Raw genomic sequence first — 21,801 nt, forward strand, 5'->3', positions numbered from 1 at the left:
TATTAGTATGCATGGAAAGGAGCGTGTGAGGGAGGACCAAGCACTCCCCGGGGACACACCTGCACCGACAATCCACTGCATTACTACGTTTTATATTCATGGGGAAGCGCTAAATCTGTAGAGGTTATACAACCACCTGGGGCAATGGAAGGCAATCAGATTTGATGCAAGGCGAGGACATCTCCAATTCCTTGAATCAAGAGCCCTGCAAGAGAATAGAATAAATTAGTATGTTCTTGAGGAAAATATGACAAACCTGTGTCTTGACACCTTTGAGGAGACAAAACTGTACATGACAGTAACGTTTAGTGAAGGTGATACAGCTGGACACTTGTAAAATTAAGAGCAATGGAAAAAAATAACAAGAGTTTTCAAATTGGATCAGCGGGGCTGTGGTATTTACGTTGGACTCCATGCTGCTAGTACAAACAGCCTGAATAATCAGGTAATTAACCAATCATAGAAGTAGTCAGGGATCGGGCCGCGAAGGCGGGAGGGGGGGGAGAAAAGGGAGGTCGATAACCCCCTAAACCATGAGCTGGTAGACGAGAGAAACGCAATCACCTGTGTTTATCATCATAAATGACTCTCACTAGGGACAATAACTCTGCCACAAGGGACTTGTGCTCTAAATTACTGATTTTAGCCATATAGTAGAGCAATTAGGTGAATAAATTGTGCATTTGATGACAAAATCACGTATCTGACAGTTTAAGAATATGTACGTGAATATTTTAGGCTATACGGCCATATCATACTTGCTCTCTGAAGTCCGCCATTTTGGAAAATGGCGGCCAAAAATGTTTTTTTTTTCCCAGTTATATCTCGTTAACGGCGAGTCGTACGAAAATTCAGTGTATTACAAAAAAATTAAGGGAATGAAACTCTTTAAAAAATTCTTATCACACTTTTGTGAAATGTAACAGATTGTCACAAATAAGGGATTTAACTTTAATATAACTATATCATTAATAGGCCAATTAAACATAAAACATTAAAAAAATTAAATAGGACTAGCTACTTATTTTCTCAGCACAGCGTATAGCAAGCGAGCTACAACACAGAGCGGAGCACCGACCAGCAGCGTTCCAATTCTTGCACTATCCTGTGCAACCTTTCTTGCAGCAACATTGTATAACTGTGGAAATATGAACACATAAGCAATATGACGTGGACTTTATCAAGTCACAAACAGATCTGTTTGTGACTTGATAAAGTCTATTGTGTGGGCGAAACATTGTCAATAAAGGATCACATTATACTGCTTATGTGTTTATATTTCCATTGTGTCGGTATTTTATGCAATATATTTCCACTGCATAAGTGTACTTACATGTACCTGTACCTAAACTTATGTAACTGTACTTATGTGTACCTCTACCTAAACTTATATAACTGTGTTTATGTGGTCATTTCAGCCCAACAGTGACTAGTATGGTAGGAATTTTCGGAAATTTAATTTCTTTTTTTTTTTGCATTAAACTAAATTTTGATACGACTTACCGATGACGAAATATGATTTCCGGGAGGCCTTAATCACTCAGGTATATTCTAAAAGCATGACATATTTCATACCTTTATCGCCAAAGGCACAAAACTGCTAAATATTTTACATATACATGTAATCTGTAATATAATATAATATATATATATATATATATATATATATATATATATATATATATATATATATATATATATATATATATATATATGTCGTGCCGAATATGTAAAACTGGTCAATTAGCAAGAACTCATTTAAAATTAAGTCCTTTCTGAAATTTTCTCTTATACGTTTAAAGATATATTTTTTTCATTAATGATGATGTAAAAATTTATAATTTTATACCAAAAGAATCTTAGAAAACTTACCTAACCTTATTATAACAAGAACAATTAATTTTAGCCTAACCCAACTAAATATATTTTAGATTTGTTTACAATAATTTAATACTACACAAACACAGTGAAATATATTTTTTTCGTTAGGTTCAGAATGATTTTGTGTGTGTTAGTTACCATTTTGTCCTAGGCACATGTCGATTAGACACTAGGCCTGTTGTATGTGTGTGCATGTGTGTGTATGTGTGTGTGTACGTGTGTGTGTACGTGTGTGTGTGTACGTGTGTGTGTACGTGTGTGTGTGTGTACGTGTACTCACCTATTTGTACTCACCTATTTGTGGTTGCAGGGGTCGAGTCATAGCTCCTGGCTCTGCCTCTTCACTGATTGCTACTAGGTCCTCTCTCTCCCTGCTCCATGAGCTTTATCATACCTCGCCTTAAAACTATGTATGGTTCCCGCCTCCACTACTTCACTTTCTAGGCTATTCCACGGCTTGACTACTCTATGACTGAAGAAATACTTCCTAACATTCCTTTGATTCATCTGAGTCTTCAACTTCCAATTGTGACCTCTTGTGTCTGTGTCCCATCTCTGGAACATCCCGTCTTTGTCCACCTCGTCTATTCCGCGCAGTATTTTATATGTCGTTATCATGTCTCCCCTGACCCTCCTGGCCTCCAGTGTCGTCAGGCCGATTTCCCTCAACCTTTCTTCGTAGGACAATCCCCGTAGCTCTGGGACTAGTCTTGTTGCAAACCTTTGCACTTTCTCTAATTTCTTGACGTGCTTGACTAGGTGTGGATTCCAAACTGGTGCTGCATACTCCAGTATGGGCCTGACGTAAATGGTATACAGAGTCTTGAACGACTCCTTACTGAGGTATCGGAACGCTATCCGTAGGTTTGCCAGGCGCCCGTATGCTGCAGCAGTTATCTGATTGATGTGCGCCTCAGGAGATATGCTCGGTGTTATACTCACCCCCAGATCTTTTTCCTTGAGTGAGGTTTGCAGACTTTGGCCATCTAAACTATATTGTGTCTGCGGTCTTCTTTGCCCTTCCCCAATCTTCATGACTTTGCATTTGGCGGGGTTAAACTCAAGGAGCCAGTTGCTGGACCAGGCTTGTAGCCTGTCCAGGTCTCTTTGTAGTCCTGCCTGATCCTCATCCGATTTGATTCTTCTCATTAACTTCACATCGTCCGCAAACAAGGACACTTCTGAGTCTATCCCTTCCGTTATGTCATTCACATATACCAAGAACAGCACAGGTCCTAGGACTGACCCCTGTGGAACCCCGCTTGTCACAGGCGCCCACTTTGACACCTCATCACGTACCATGACTCGTTGTTGCCTCCCTGTAAGGTATTCTCTTATCCATTGCAGTGCCTTTCCTGTTATGTGTGCCTGATCCTCTAGCTTTTGCAGTAACCTCTTGTGAGGAACTGTGTCGAAGGCCTTCTTGCAGTCCAAAAAAATGCAGTCGATCCACCCCTCTCTCTCTTGTCTTACTTCTGTCACCTTGTCATAAAACTCTAATAGGTTTGTGACACAGGATTTTCCCTCCCTGAAACCATGCTGGTTGTCAATTATACACTTGTTTCTTTCCAGGTGCTCCACCACTCTCCTCCTGATGATCTTCTCCATGACCTTGCATACTATACACGTTAGTGATACAGGTCTGTAGTTTAGTGCCTCATGTCTGTCTCCCTTTTTAAAAATTGGGACTACATTTGCCATCTTCCATACCTCGGGGAGTTGCCCAGTTTCAAATGATGTGTTGAAGATCTTCGTTAATGGTACACACAATGTCTCTGCTCCCTCTTTAAGGACCCACGGAGAGATGTTGTCTGGTCCCACCGCCTTTGAGGTGTCAAGTTCGCATAGCAGCTTCTTCACCTCCTCCTTGGTTATATGTACCTCATCCAGCACTTGCTGGTGCACCCCCCTGCTCTGATTTCCTGGAGTCCTACTGGTTTCCACTGTAAATACTTCTTTAAATCTTGTGTTGAGCTCCTGACATACCTCCCAGTCGTTTCTTGTGAATTCCCCATCACCCTTCCTCAGTCTGATTACCTGGTCCTTGACTGTTGTTTTCCTCCTGATGTGGCTGTACAACAGCTTCGGGTCAGTCTTGACTTTCGATGCTATGTCATTTTCGTATTGCCGCTGAGCCTCCCTTCTTATCTGTGCATATTCGTTTCTGGCTCTTCGGCTAATCTCTTTATTTTCCTGAGTTCTCTGTCTTCTGTACCTTTTCCATTCTCTAGTACACCTAGTTTTTGCCTCCCTACACCTTTGGGTGAACCAAGGACTCATTCTGTTCTTCCCATTATTTCTGTTTCCCTTGGGAACAAACCTCTCCTCTGCCTCCTTGCATTTTGTTGCCACATAGTCCATCATTTCTTGTACTGGTTTTCCTGTCAGTTCCCTCTCCCACTGAATGTCTTGAAAGAAGTTCCTCAAGCCTGAGTAGTTCCCCCTTTTGTAGTTTGGTTTTTCCCACCCTATTCCTGCTACTCTCTCCACTTGGAGCTCAACTATGTAGTCGAAGCACAGAACCACATGATCACTAGCTCCCAGGGGCCTTTCATACATGATATCCTCGATGTCAGAACTACTCAAGGTGAATACAAGGTTCAGTCTTGCTGGTTCATCCTCTCCTCTCTCTCTGGTAGTGTCTCTAACATGTTGATGCATGAGGTTTTCCATTACCACATCCATCATCTTGGCTCTCCATGTTTCGGGACCCCCATGGGGCTCCAGGTTTTCCCAGTCAATCTCCTTGTGATTGAAATCACCCATAACTAGTAACTTTGTTCCCCCCATGTGTGCTCTCCTGGCCACCTCGGCTAGTGTGTCGACCATTGCTCTGTTGCTCTCATCGTATTCTTCTCTTGGCCTCCTGCAGTTCTGTGGTGGGTTGTACATTACTGCAATTATCACCTTATGTCCCTCAGACTGGATTGTTCCTACTAAGTAGTCCCTTTCGCCCGTGCCATCCATTCCTTCCATTTTCTCAAACCCCCACTGGTTTTTAATGAGCAGTGCAACTCCTCCTCCCCCTCTCCTCCCTCTGTCTTTCCTGAGGATTTGATATCCGGATGGAAAGATTGAATCTGTTATTATTCTGGTGAGTTTTGTTTCTGTGAGTGCTATTATGTCTGGGGATGTCTCCTTGATTCTTTCGTGCCACTCCTCATACTTATTTGTTATTCCATCTGCATTTGTATACCACACCTTCAACTTCTTTTCTAAGATTGTGGTCTGGGAGGTGTATTGGTGTTGGGGAAGTGGGAGACCTGATAAGGAACTATGGGTGGTTGCTGTGGGGGTGGAGTTTGTAATGCAGTGGGTGGGGGCATTGGATATGGCATGGGTGTTTTGGTTTAGAGTGTTTGGTTGCACTGGGGTTGACCTGGTTGAGAGGCTTCTATAGGAAGTTGTGAGGGAGGCTGTATTTGATCTTCCTGTGTCTGGGATCTCCTGTCTGTCTTCTCCATCCCCTCTCTTTCCTCCTTTCGCCTTTGTACCGTCTCTCTCTGTTTCTGCCTTTCTGCTTGTGTTCTGTCACGGTCGAGATACACCTTCCTGTATGCCGGCATGTCCCTTAATCGTGTTTTCTCCTGCAGGATCCTGTTCCGAGTTGATTCTGCCTTGAAGGTCACTTTCACTGGCCGGGTTCTTTTTTTTACAAACCCCCCTATTCTCCGAAAATTTTCCAGCTGGGTCATGTCGTCTTCTCCTATTGCTTTCATGATGCTTTCAATTGCTTTTTTTCCCCTTGTTTTCTTGCTTCATATGTTTCCCCTTCAACTTCCTGGAGCCCATACACAAAGACTGACCTCACCCTTTCATGCTCCCACTGCATATCCCTGTGTATCCCCTCATTCAATTTGATTTCCTCCATTGCAGCTTTCCTTTCTTCAGTTTCACTAGCTAATGTACTTGGGCTCAGTGGCCTGTCATTTTCCCTTCTCGGCTTTCCCTGGGCTCTGCTGTGGTCTGTTAGGGCCTCCACATATAGCTTAGCTCTTTCATTTACTACAGTCTCCACTGATTGAGCTTCTACATGCAGTTTTGCTCCTTCTTTCCCTACAGTCCCCTTATTTGTGACTGAGGTAGCAGTCTCTGTTGTCAATCCCAAAATGTTCTTTAGTTCTTTAGGCTGTTTCAGATTTTTCAGTTCCTCTTCTAAACTCTGTATCCTGGCCTCTGCTGCTTTGACTTGCACCTCCCACTTCCTGCTTTCCATGTCTATCCTCTCTTCCATTCTCATGCTAAGTTCTTCTAGTTTCTTTTCCCATTCATGTTCCCTTTTTGTGAGCTCTGCTGCCCAATCTTCCTTTGCAGTTTCCTCCTCCTGTCCCTTGGTTTTTCTTGTTGCTCTCTGGCAACCCATTTTTGTTTTATCCTGATTGCCTCAGAGTGGGAAACCTATGTAATTCTGTATGTTAGGTTAGTATTGTGTATGTCAGAGTGTGGGGGGGGAGGTAGAGGAGGAACTGTGGCTATGTGGGAGAGTAGTGGGGAGGGGGAGTGGGAAGGAGAGTGAAGTAAGTGGGTGAGTGGGAGAGGGAGAGGGGGAAGGAGGGAGAGGGTGGGCGGGGGAGGGTGAAAGAGGGAGGGGCGGGATCAGGTGAAGGAGTGAGATGTCGGTAGGGGAGGGGGGGAGTGTATGTGTGAGTCTGGCAATGTGTGTGTGTGTGTGTATGTGTGTGTATGTGTGTGTGTGTTGCATGTGTGTGTGTGTTATGTGTGTGTGTGTTGTGTGTGTGTGTGTGTGTGTGTGTGTGTGTGTGTGTGTGTGTGTGCTCACCTATATATGGTTCCAGGGGTTGAGTCATAGCTCCTGCCCCCCTCTTCACTGGTCGATACTAATTCACTCTCTCCCTGCTCCATGAGCTTTATCGTTCCTCTTCTTAAAGCTATGTATGAAACTTGCTTCCGCTACTTCACTCTCCAGATTATTCCACTTCCTGACAGCTCTAAGGCTAAAGAAATACTTCCTAACATCCCTATGAGTCATCTGGGTTATGAGCTTCCAATTGTGTCCCCTTGCTCCTGTATCCCATCTCTGGAACATCCTGTCTCTGTCCACCTTATCTATTCCTCTCAGTATTTTGTATGTCGTTATCATGTCTCCCCTAACCTTCCTGTCTTCCAGTGTCGTCAGGCCGATTTCCCTTAACCTTTCTTCGTATGACATTCCCGTTAGCTCTGGAACTAGCCTTGTTGCAAATCTTTGCACTTTCTCTAATTTCTTGACGTGTTTGACCAGGTGTGGGTTTCAGGCTGGTGCTGCGTACTCCAGAATGGGTCTGACGCACGATGTACAGAGTCTTGAACGATTCCTTTACTTAGGTATCTCAGGTTTGCCAGGCGCCCATATGCTGCAGCAGTTATCTATGGCGAGAGGCTGTAAACCCACAGGTGTAACATATACTCATTTTGCTATCTGTTGGTGGTTCTGGGATAATCTTCCTCATAGCCCGGTCCCAGACCAGGTCTCCGAGGTTGGAAAGGTAATACTGTAGGTTTAAGAAGAACATTGGAAAGTAAACGTATGTGTGTATTGAGTGTACTATAAGTGGCAGTTTTTAAGATTCAGTTGCCATTTGATATGTTCACGAGACAAAAAGAAAAGGTCAGCAATCCTGCCAGTGTAAAATATTTAACGAACACCTTAATTCTCTTAGGCGAGCGACTTCATCCCAAAGTCACTGTCTTAAATAACGCTCCCTGAACTTATGATATTTTCTTCTAGTCAGGTTAGGCTACATTTCGTTACCAATGAAAACGCATATTTACCGTCGAATAAGCAGATATAAAACAAAATACTGCCGCTACACGTCTGGCATTGCGGTCGCTGAGCAGCACCGGAAAACGCTCAACTCAGCACGAGTATCGCAGGTGGTATGGGCTCTAATATGAAGGGGCACGAGAAAGGGACACTTCTCCTTACTTGCATTCACAACAAAACGATACAAACTGCTTACAAGAAATGACAGCATCAACCGTTGTAAGCTACTGTTAACCATCTTCCATCAGCGAGATGGATGCCGTTATATAATGACATTAAGCTTATAGTAGGTGACATTATAACAAATATAAAGTTCAACAAAGATATGTTTATCTCCTTCCCACCTTCACAATAGGTTCCCTGGTGACAGTGAGTTTTTTTTTTCCTGACAAACTGGATACAGCAGTAGCGTGTTGTTACCATATTCTATATGGCAGCTGCAAAGTGGGATTAAAAGTTTGGTATTGTATTGTATGGTTCCCTGTCATATTCTGTCACAGGATGAGTCACACTTCTCTATCGGCTTGAACTGGGAGAGGATATTCCATTGAATGGTTCATCAGATAGAGCACCTTCTAGCAGAGATGGAGTTACTATTTCTTAGAAACTGCCATCTCCCATTATGATATATCCCAAACACAGAAGAAATGGAATTTTTCTGTAGATATCTGCACCTGAGCTGGGAGACTACAGAGTAGCAGTAGCTCAGATGGGGTAGCACCTGGACGTCTGGTTCTAGTTTTTGTGGTGTAAGTGACCACAACACGTTCCTCGCCCTTCTTGTTCACATTGCTCACAAGACAATGTATTGTTCACATACCTCTCTAGGAAGGCTCCATGACGCCGGCGAGAGGTGGTTCTTGATCCAATAAATTGGATCTGTCCTTTCCTCGGATCAAAACTTGTAGCCACAAAGTCCCCCAGGCTCTCTCTGACCTGTAGATTTGCCCAAGGTGACACCGCCTACAACTGCTTCACCTCACCTGTCTGCAGCACATAAGCTCCATCTCGCACATGTTGTATTACTATAAATGATTATAATTATAACCTTAATTTTTAAAGGGGTGGACTAGTAAGCCAGCGGAAGGCTTACTGGTCAGATGACCAAAAACTCCAGCTGTAGGTCATCATATGACTAAGGCTCACGTCAGGAAACACTTATCCTGTTTCCTGACAAACCTAATACCTACCATATGATGTATTTTTATCAAGATTAATGGAATGATTACATCAACTCCAAGCTGATAGACTAATTACCTCAAACTCCTTCTGTTCTTCACCATTCTTCTCTGTACTGGACTGATGAAGCCAGTGTGGCGAAACCTTTCCACAATAAAGATACACAAGTTTTGCACATATGTTTAATTTATCAGCTCTATGATCTCTACGGGTTAAACGCTTCGCTACGTATGCAATACTACTACTACTACTACTACTACTACTACTACTACTACTACTACTAATAATAATAATAATAATAATAATAATAATAATAATAATAATATCTTAATACGAAATTACTCACATAAATTTGTTTCTCAAGGCAAGACTCTTGGCTGACTACATTAAAGAGTATTATCTTATATGATCTACGGCTGTATGACTCATACGGATTTGGCGCTTGCTGAAGCCTTGAGGTTTCTGAAAATTCCAAAATTCTGTGATGCTAAATAAAAATAGCACTGTAAATAATAAAAAGGTACAATAAAACTGAAGACACAATAAAACTGAGAAAACACATTAAAACTATATATATATATATATATATATATATATATATATATATATATATATATATATATATATATATATATATATATATATATATATATATATATATATATATATATATATATATATATATATATATATATATATATATATATATATATATATATATATATATATATATATATATAAACACAATAAAACTAAAAAGCTATAAAAATTACAAGAATAAGTAAAAAACTAAAAAAAAAAAACAAATAAAAACACAAAACTAAAAAAATGAAGCACTATAAAAACATAAAACTAAAAAAAAACAATGAAATAAAAGCCTATAAAAAACAGTACAAAACTAAAAGTGAAGAAAGTAACATTATAAAGCAAGTGGGTTGTTGGTGGCAGCCTCAGCTTGACATGGGACGCTCTTAATTGACTGTGGAGTCGCTCACAACTGATAACACCGAGGCTGGACTTATTCCAGGTTGATGAGCATGGTACACCAATAACCCGCGCATGGCAGACAGGCGCTTCCGGCGACGTTTCGGTTCGATTTGGACCAATTACAAAGTCACACAGGGGTTGGTCTGGCGTTAGCATTCCGTTGTTCTGGAGTTGGTTTTACGCTGACCAGAGGTCGGTCTGGCGTTGACCTTACGTTGACCAGGGATTGATCTGGTGTCGGACTTCTGTTGAGTCTACGTCAGTCTGACGTTTAAGTGAGTTCTCCAAAATCATCTTCAACAATTCTATGTGATTTTTCATATACGTTTTGCAGCAAATTTCTCTATTTACATTTTTCTAAGGTTAAGTTAGACTGTCCTCTAATCACTAAAAAAATAATCAATTATACCACAACGCCAACAGCTAAAATATAAGAAATATCCAAGTCAGATAATCACTGTTTATGGCTGGTTAAACTGACGCCTAATTAACTGTCTTGGCAACAGTGAAATACTGACTGTTGTTAAAAGGATGGGTTGACTTCCCCAAACATTCACCTGGTATTCACCTGACATTTGCATGACATTCACCTTTACCGCGGGTTTTGTATGACCCTAAAATATTTTATTATTAATCACAAAAACAGTAACAATAATATAATTATTAATTATAATAATAACAGCAGTTACCACTAATGAGCAGCAGACTAAGTAACGAACAATCATAAATCTATCAAAGTTGTGCCTAAATATTATTATTATTATTATTATTATTATTAAAGATTAGCCGGTATTCTCCCGGCCCGGGCCTTTTCCAAGTGGTGGCCCGGCCTTGGCTCCCTCTTTAGGGAGTGTCTGAGACCTAAGTCTCCCATGGGAGGAGGCACAAGTACCTCCTCATCTTTGGGACCAACTGTCCCCAGGCCTAGCCACAAGCTAGGCCTCTCTGGTCTGCCATCCCCGCCCCAAGGGGGTCTAATGGGAATGACAGTCTTATGAGCTACAAGCTCTGGCTCAGGCACCTACCTTACCCTAGAAGGGTTAGGCATGGTATCGATGCCTAAATATTTAACAAGAACCGACAAAGGTCAAATCTGGTGAACTACGTCTACATGTATTGTACCAAGTATACGAAAGATTAAAATACATACCACAAATACAGTAAATCATTCGTAATGACGGCAACTATCTTGAATAAAACTTAAAACTTTACATTATAAATGTTAAAGAAACTTACTTTATGAAAAAATATATTTAAAAAAAATATTTACAGATACCTGATACATATTTTGAGTCGTGTAAGTTTCTCTTGATGTGTAAGTATTGACAGCAGCATAGTGTGACCCTAGTGTATACAATAGGGGTGTGTTTCCCCCCTTGTATGTATAGTAAATACTAAAGAGTTAACTCTCACCTACATATTAGCGATTAAAGTTCACTTGGCTGGTGGTGTAGAGGCAACTTGCTGTCTTAATGACCCTCGTGTAGTCGATAAACTTTAAACCTAATAAACCAAACATAATATAAACTTTAAAACTTGACAAATTAATGATGAAAATACTTCAAAATAAATCATTTAAAAATTCACAACTGAAACATCAGCCATGTTGACTATACAATCTGACAATCAATGAACGTTCACTCATGTTCAGAAGTTTTCTGAGACCTTTAAAAGCAGGCGATGACTTCTGCTCTCATTTCAGCGTTCTAACTTTTACCAAAATTTGCGCCAAACTTTGATGTTAACGAACAATGGGAGATGATTTTCAGGAAAACCTTTAAAAACTCACCCAGTGCTTCGCATTAATAAAATATGTCTGCAAATACGTTTTAATGAGAGAGAGAGAGAGAGAGAGAGAGAGAGAGAGAGAGAGAGAGAGAGAGAGAGAGAGAGAGAGAGAGAGAGAGAGAGAGAGAGAGAGAGAGAGAGAGAGAGAGAGAGAGAGAGAGAAGAGAAGAGAAGGGGAGGGATGAGGGAGGGAGGTTGTTCTCAGAGGTTCAATAATCATTCCTCTAAGGCTTTGTACACAGCATACGACAGGTTCATCGCAGAGTGTGTCACCCAAGAGCTTACCTCCATCTACAACACGAAAAAACACGAAAATGCTCAAAGATTGCAACAAGACTAATCCCAGACCTGAAATGTATGCACTATGAGAAGAGGAAGATAAGACGAGACATGATTACAACACACAAATGATATCAAGAATTAACAGGGAGGCTGTCCATTAACTGCTTAAAACGTGAAGACGAAAGCAAAGATGACACAGATGGACCATACGGACATCAGTATGTGTTTAGAGTCCTGGAGGACATGAAAATGGAATGAGCTGGATACGGAGGTGAATACTTGTAAGTAAATATACGATAATACACAGTTTCAAGAATAGGTATAAGGCCCGTGATGCGAGAAACAAGTAAATGTCAGTCGACGTAGATTAAGGAGTGATAAGCTGGGAATCGAACCTTTAAATGCACCTCAGTGCGTACATACACACACACACACACACACACACACACACACACACACACACACACACACACACACACACACACACACACACACACACACCCACACACACACACACACACACACACATACACACACACACACACATACACACACACACACACACACACACACACACACACACACACACACACACACACACACACACACACACACACACACATACACACACACACACACACACACATACACACACACACACACATACACACACACACACACCCACACACACACACACACACACACACATACACACACACACACACATACACACACACACACACACACACACACACACACACACACACACATACACACACACACACACATACACACACACACACACACACACACACACACACACACACACATACACACTTAAAAATTATTGTTCAGATGAATTTATATTAATGTCGTCACAAACAGCAGTAAAAATATATTAATGCCAGAGGCAAGCAATAAGGATTTGTTAAAAATGTAAAATTATTAAAAATTTGAAAATAATAATAGAATGCAATTTGCTGGAGTGTAAAAATCAAACATGAGAGTGCACTCGTTCACACTCGCATAAACACAAACATGAGAGTGCACTCGTTCACACTCGCATAAACACAAACATGAGAGTGCACTCGTTCACACTCGCATAAACATGAGAGTGCACTCGTTCACACTCGCATAAACACAAACATGAGAGTGCACTCGTTCACACTCGCATAAACATGAGAGTGCACTCGTTCACACTCGCATAAACATAAACATGAGAGTGCACTCGTTCACACTCGCATAAACATGAGAGTGCACTCGTTCACACTCGCATAAACATGAGAGTGCACTCGTTCACACTCGCATAAACATAAACATGAGAGTGCACTCGTTCACACTCGCATAAACATGAGAGTGCACTCGTTCACACTCGCATAAACATGAGAGTGCACTCGTTCACACTCGCATAAACATGAGAGTGCACTCGTTCACACTCGCATAAACATAAACATGAGAGTGCACTCGTTCACACTCGCATAAACATGAGAGTGCACTCGTTCACACTCGCATAAACATGAGAGTGCACTCGTTCACACTCGCATAAACATGAGAGTGCACTCGTTCACACTCGCATAAACATAAACATGAGAGTGCACTCGTTCACACTCGCATAAACATGAGAGTGCACTCGTTCACACTCGCATAAACATGAGAGTGCACTCGTTCACACTCGCATAAACATGAGAGTGCACTCGTTCACACTCGCATAAACACATGAATCTAATCACATGAATATGACATGTGCAACACCTGGGTATTTTTATTAACAGATACCCGGGTGTTGCAAGTGTGTCATGTTCCTCACGTTGTCGGTATTATACCATTGATCTAGTGATGCCTGCACACACACACACACACACACACACACACACACACACACACACACACACACACACACACACACATACACACGCACACACACATACACACATACAACAGGCCTAGTGTCTAATCGACATGTGCCTAAGACAAAATGGTAACTAACACACACATACACACACACACATACACACACGCGCGCGCGCCCGACATGTTAATACATACATACACACAACAAAGCACACGACATAAAAATATCAGTGACAGCTAAAACTCACAAGACAGACAAGCAGACTGTTGAAGGAGACGAAGCAAACATTGAGAATCTGATAAAAATATTTAATAAAATTCTTTTACATTCAAGATCAGAGTGAGAAAAGATATATTTAAACAGGTCTCTCGAGAGGTATTTCAACAAGCATAAGTGGCTATGTTCCTGCCAGTGAGCATGTATTTACCTGACTTAGTCTGAGGCAAGTCTCAGCTCTTGGATCCGTCTGTTTCTCGCCGGAGTGTGTTTGCGTGCGCCAAGACTTAGCTCCTGGTCCCACCTCTCTGGGCATCTTGACCGACATTTACGGGGTTTTGGCCTCACGGGCCTTGTATTACTATTCTTGAGACTGTGTACCTATGTATGAATTTGTCTGCACCATAGTCTCACCCAGGTCGTTCCACTCCGATGAAATACTAACTTCCTCACACCTCATAAGTGCTTTCAGATTTGGTGTATGTTGCCGTGTCTCTGGATCTCTCACTTCCATCATTCTGTCTACCCCGTCGACGCCTCTTATAATTTCATAAATATTAATCTTTCCTCAACTTTCTCTCCTCCAATGTTGTGAAAGAATTAGGTTTCCGGTTCCAAAACAAGTCCCGTTGAAAATATTTTGGATTTTTCTATCTTCTGCATGAGCTCGATCACTGATACGAGCGCACTTACATTTCAGCGTTATTGATAACGTTTCGCCCATGTCACAGATAAGAAAACAGTTTACCTGGTGTTACCTGTTAGTAACTTATGTTTATTATTTACCTCTTGAGTATTTTATATAATTATCTAGCCTCAGTCAAAATTGATGAACTGAACACATCGACTCCAGGCTGAGGGACTGATTACCTCAAACTCCTTCTGAGCTACTAGCTGGCGAAACGTTTCCACAATAAAGTCACCCAAGTGTTGCACAAATGTCTAATTCATTATCCTGCCGGTTCTCTGAATCATTTATCCACAATATTCGTCTTCACTTCTCGAGGCCGCTGTGGTGTTACTTGGTTCTCACAGTCCTTCATATGTTGCCTCAGAAAGTTTCTCAGCAAAGTCTGCATGAGTTTTACTCATCGCTTCTCCACACCCTCGTGGTGTTCACTGCTCTCACAATTACCTCGTGGTTAAAAACCTCCTAAGATTAATAATTTAGCCTTGACTGCTCTTGCTCTATTAGTTGTTTGTTCTTGTGTGTATATATATATATATATATATATATATATATATATATATATATATATATATATATATATATATATATATATATATATATATATATAACCCCTGTTGTTATTTTCATACTCCTCTGTTTGACTTGACTCCCTTTATTAATGTTCCTGTATTCCTAGTTTTCAAGTTTGCCCGGTCCTCAGGGTCCAATACCTTACTATTAACACCACTCCTATTCCATCACGCGTTTTTTTTTTCCTCACTATCTGAAACCGTTCAGGGAATACTGAATCTGTTAACAGTCCCGTAAGTTTTGTTTCTGTGATTGTTATAATATTAGGGCTTTTTCTCTTTTTTTTTCATCTTTCAAATCTTTGCTATTTGTTAATATCTTTGTGTTACAATTTTAAGGAAAATATGCTAATAAGGAGTGTAAAGAAAAATGTTTGGGTAAGGCTAGTAGAGAAGTAATGAGTGTCCATGAATGAAAACATTCTGTGGAATGAAGAGGCTTACTTTTTTTGCAGAATGACAGGTAGCTGATGAGATTATGGAAGAGAAAGTCAGTCAGATATGCTCCATTTTGAATTAAACACAGGAGGAAGGATCATCAAATTCATTGGGAGAATTCTACAATTGTTTAACTCTAAAATTTGATTTATGAAGGGGAGAATAATCGGTTGTACTCTTGTAAATGTTTCCAACTTCAACATCTCACACACCAGTGGAATCACACCGGCTGAGTGACCATTCTATGCAGGGGCTAAAATAAGAAATTAGATAGATAAGATTTTGTTCGGACTTTAAACCCCGGAGGGTTAGCAACCCAGGATAACCCAAGAAAGGCCGTGCGTCATCTAGAGACTGTCTTGTCTCATTTCTATTGGGGTCCTTCAATCTTGTCCCCCGAGATTACACCCACACCACTTGCTAAGTGAACGGGACAAAAGGAGTAGGAAACACCCAATGTTTTCATCCTTGCCGGGGATCGAACCACGGACTCTCAGTGTGTGAAGCGAGTGTTACCCACCAGGCCACGGGCCACAAACTTACAGTAAGATAGTGACCTCACTCGTTACAACAGCAGCTTTGCTGAAGAGTCACCTGGAAGCCGAAATATTTAGTTTGTCTTTTGATTATTTTCTCAAGTAGAAGTCTCATAAGTTTTCATGACATGCTAAAGAGCAGCACATGGAATACTTGTCTCTTCAAGGATTGGTGCCTTGGTGCTGGTGAAAGGCTCCTAATCCAAGGAACTGGAGATACGTTAGGTAAAAGGACACAACTGCAACTAATGAGATATTTTATTGTGGCATTAACTGTACTTGTGTCCTTTTACCTAACAATTGTTGGTAATTCTACCAACATTATTGCCTCCCATTACCTAGGCGTTGTACGGCCCTATCGTGTTTAGCGGTTTCCCATGAATATACTAAAAAACTACACTCTAGCCTTGGGAGAATTCATAATCCTACAGAGCATCTTTGGCCATCATTAACAGCCTGACTTATCAAGCAAGATGCCTTGTCTGGGACTGGGCCTCGGGAGCGATGACTCCCAGAATCGACTGCAGGTAAACTAGAGGTAAGCACCTGTGGGTGCTGTACCACGAAGGTCAGTGAAAGCATATAGACACTATAATGATCACACAGAATACTGAAGGTGACGGTGGTCGGTTTGTGGACAACAACCATGGAGGTGTGCATCCTGTTGTAGGAAGCTCGCTTGGTACATGTGTGTCAAGGAGCTCACACACACATACACACACACACACACACACACACACACACACACACACACACACACACACACACACACACACACACACACATACACACAGTCGTGTGGGTTGGGGGGTTAGGGAGGGATGGAGGTTTGTAAACGAGCCTCGAGTGTGGCAGGAGGTTGATGGAAATCAGTTCCCAGGTGGACGACAGCCACTTGCTGGGTCATGAGGAGAGAAGGACATTGTGCAGCCCATCACGTCCCTTCATACCTGAGTGACAAGACAGCTTAAGTGCAACTCACTCACCTGTTGAAGCGTAGCGCAGTGTTGGTTCAGGCGTGCGTGTGTGAGTGTGTGTTTGTGTGTATGTACTCACCTAATTGGGGTTGCAGAGGTTTAGTATCTGCTCCTGGCCCCCGAATCTTCTAATCTCTACTGGTAACGCATTTGTGATGGTAACTTTCAGCTGTGACCTTGTCAATTCCCCTGAGTATTTTGTACGGCGTAATCATGTCACTTGGTCCTTCTGTCCTCTAGTGTCGTCAGGCTTAGCCTCTCCTCATAGCTTATGCCCCTCAGCTCTAGGACTAGTTTCATTATAAACCTTTTCCCTTTTTTCAGCTTTACATGCTTTGCCAGATGCGGGTTCCATACTGGCACTGCATACTCCAAGATGAGCCCGACATATGTCATATTTAACGCCTTGAATTCCTCCTTGTTAATGTTTCTGAAAACTACCCTTAAATTTGTCAGTCTCGCGTTTTCTGTAGCGGTTATTCGGTTGATGCGTGTCTCAGGCGTAATGCTCGGAATTATGCTGACCCTGAGGCTTTCAGAGAGGTTTGTAGCCTTTGTCCCCCGATCTTGTACGCTGTTTCCGGATGTCTTTGCCCTTGTCTGATTTTCATAACTTTGCATTTTCTGGGGTTAAATTTCAACAGCCACTTGTCGGACTAATCCTGCAGCTTGTCCAGATCTATTTAGTAATCTCTTCTGGTCTACTCCTGTTTGTGTTTCCCTCATTAGTTTCACATCATCTGTAAACGGTGACACCTCCGACTCGAGTCTCTCTGGCATGTTCACATACAGAAGAAACAGTACTGTGCAAGTACTGACCCATGTAGAACCCCACTCGTCACACTCAACCATTCCGACGCCTCCTCCATGACAGTAACTCGTTGCTTCCTTCCCATTATATATTCCTTGATCCACTGCAGTGTTTTCCACTGTAATTTCTGCCTGCTCTTCTGACTTTTGTGTAAGTCTGTTGTAGGGGTATACTGTAATCCAAAAATATGCAGTCCATCCATCTCTTTCTCTCCTGCCTAACTTTCATTACTTGTTACAGAACTCTAGCAGATTTGTGAGACAGGATTCCCTAACTCGACAACCGTGCTGGTTGTTGTTTATGAATCCACCAAAACATATAACGGGTGGGACTCGAACCTCGTTCTGTGATTTGTTTGCAATCGTGTTGTTATGATCTCGTGAGTCATGAATCCACTCCTTTCCAGGTGCTCCATTACTCTTCTGATGATCTCCATAACCTTACATATTATACACTGGCCTGCTTCTGTTTCCTATACAACTGTAGTAACTAGTTGTCAAAGGCACTTGTCAATAGAGACTTGGCCTGTAGTAGTTACTAGTTGTCGACAGACACTTTACCTGTTGTGTGCAGTGATGTGTGTGTGCTTACATGCGTGCTGTGTATGTCATGCATGAACATCCTTATAATGAAGAGCTTAGTTATGTTATTATGGATGTGACAGTTATGCACTGTACATTTATAACTTCTTGTACTAAGGCTTCTCTTGGTAAAAAAAAATAAAAAAAATAAACCCGGTAGTACTTTGAATGTCGTGATCATGTTCCTCTTGTTTTTTATTTCTCCTAAGACAAGAAATTTAGTCCTAGCTATCTTTCCTTAAAATTACTGTAATAGCTACTCGTACGCCTTTCCATGTTTTTCCACCGTTTCTTCCTCCCAGGACTTCTTTCCTCCGTCTCTCAGTTTCATTAATGTGTCTTTGGTGGGGATCAGTTCACCAGCTGGTTGAATAATTTATCCCATTTGTACAGCTTTCTGTATCGTCCGCGTGTCTCACACGCAACGTTACCATCCGTCACCAGGACATACAAGCTGGTGTTCACTAGTAGCGTCAGGTTATTATACAACAGGAAAAGTATGGCGTCAGGCACTGCGAGGTTATACACAGAGAGAGGTGTCTGCATCTCACTGTAAATGCACTGAGAGCTTTATTTTAGAGTTTAAAATATCTTTAACCTGGTGAACAGGTTGCGTACATGTAGCCTTAATGACCCTCGTGTAGTTGATAGGTTTTAAACCCAATAAATCAACCAATCACCCGTGAACTGAGTGGGAAGGGAGAGGGGTTATGGACACCGTTACTTACACTCAAAACAATCCGACAACCCATTACACAAATAACCCGCAAATAGGAGAGAGAGAAGCTGATGACGTTTCGGTCCGACTTAGACGATTTACAAGTCACACAAACACGTTACAAGCTTCTCTCTCCTGTGTGCGGGTTATTTGTGTATTGTTCCAGTCACGGTATTATGCCTTTTTTTTTTTTATCAACAAGATATTCTCACACCTCGAATGATAGGCATGTAAATTTGAATGTTTCCTGGTTACGCTCAATCACCACCTGACCAAACGTGTCACGGCTGTTAGTTTTTGGAGGTTAAATATTCCGTTTGTGAGTTTATGTACTCTAACTAAACCTGACGTAACTTGACTTAACACAGACTCGTTTAAATAAAGAAAACAGCTTCTGTAGAGTTACAGGAAACGTTAAGAAATTGACGTTCGGAACTTCGAAAAAAAAAATAATGTTGGTAAAATGAGAATAAGTTGTAGAATGTTGCCAACCCCGTGACTGTTGTCCAAGCCAGTGTTGCCAACCCCGTGACTGTTGTCCAAGCCAGTGTTGCCAACCACGTGACTGTTGTCCAAGCCAGTGTTGCCAACCACGTGACTGTCGTCCAAGCCAGTGTTGCCAACCACGTGACTGTTGTCCAAGCCAGTGTTGCCAACCACGTGACTCCCGTCCAAGCCAGTGATGTCAACCACGTGACTGTTGTCCAAACCAGTGTTGCCAACCACGTGACTGTCGTCCAAGCCAGTGTTGCCAAGCACGTGACTCCCGTCCAAGCCAGTGATGTCAACCACGTGACTGTTGTCCAAACCAGTGTTGCCAACCACGTGACTGTCGTCCAAGCCAGTGTCGCCAACAACGTGATTGTCGCCCAAGCCAGTGTTGCCAACCATGTGACTGTCGTCCAAACCAGTGTTGCCAACCACGTGACTCTCGTCCAAGCCAGTGTTGCTAACCACGTGACTGTCTTCACCTCTCAGCTTGTGTTTATGGCCTTATCAGTCTGTGAGGTAGCTAGCTCCTTGACTCACTATCGAGGGTATTCTTACAGACGTTTGTCTGATGTAGATCACCCCATCCCAACCCCACCACACACAAAACACACACACAAGTAGTAAAGGCAGGATCCATCCATAGCTTTAACGAGAGGTACGATAAGGCTCTTGGAGCCGGGAGAGAGTGGATCCAGCAGCGGCCAGCTAAAAGGCAGGGCCAGGAGATGTGAATCGATCCCTGCAACCACGTATAGACGAGTACACGCAAGCACGAACAGACACACACACACACACACACACACACACACACACACACACACACACACACACACACACACATACACACACAAACAAACAACAGGCCAAGTGTCTTAGTGACAAGTGCCTTGGACAAAAAGTAACTGACAAACACACACACACACACACACTACAAATAACAGGCAAAACCTGTCAAGTGTGAACGTTGAAACATGCGAAGGTCGAAGCCTGTCGTGGCTGGTCTGACGCTCGTAAACGCCTTTTTTTTCATTCTCTGTGTTTATTTTTATCTGTCGTTATTGAAATGGGTGATAACCTCGCCTGCGGTCCTGGCAGTGTTGTGCAGTGCTCACAGCTTCTTGGAACTGTCAAGGACGCAGGAGCAGTGCCACAACCAGGTGAAGGAGAGATGAAAATCACGAAGGACACGGGAACAGTGCCACAATCTCGTGAGAGAGAAGGAGAAAAGATCCATAGAGGACCCAGAAATAGTGCCACAATCTATTAAGAGACGGAAACATGAGCGGTGAAGGATCCAGGAACGGTGCCACAATCTTGTAAGAGAAAGAGAGAGGGAGATAATAGCCCTAAAGGACACAGGAACAGTGCCATATACTACTGGAAAAGAGGAAATTTTGAGAGCCACAAATGACAAATACAGAATAGTAATTTTCGAATGCACGATTCATCCCTTGTCTGGAAAATATCCTTTTTCAGACATTTATCATAATTCTTAATCATAATTCTTAATACACAGCAGAGCTGGATGGTTGGCGGGAAGATTTCGTAATAGCAGGCAATTTAAAACAACAAAGAAGGTTTATTAAAAGGTAATTCTAGTAATGCCAAAGATAATTCCATTAGATTACATGTTTTGAAACTTAAAAATGCTAAAGAAATATATTTATCAATTTACTGATGACTATTGTGCATTCACAAACAACTGTAGATTACTACCTCCCGGCTCATTCCAGGTGTCGTGGATCAACTGACGACCTACCACGTTGTTGCTGTCGGAGGCTGCAGACACTACCTTCTCCACTGCAGCTGTTTCATACCACAGCTCTAGTCTTGACGTGTGGCTGAGGGTCTCTCGTGTGCCCTTGCAGTATTTGCCGCTTGTTTAGTCTGTCATCAGCTGATAGCAATGAAATACATGCTAACACCTACAGGCTAATTTAGTCTGCTCATATACGGCCTTGTGCCCTAGGATACCAATGTATCTCGGTATCCAGTTTTACTTCACTGTACATCTAGGGTCTTGGAAGATGCCCAAGATG

This window comes from Cherax quadricarinatus, chromosome 25 (genome assembly GCF_038502225.1).
Source record: "Cherax quadricarinatus isolate ZL_2023a chromosome 25, ASM3850222v1, whole genome shotgun sequence".
NCBI lineage: Eukaryota > Metazoa > Arthropoda > Malacostraca > Decapoda > Parastacidae > Cherax > Cherax quadricarinatus.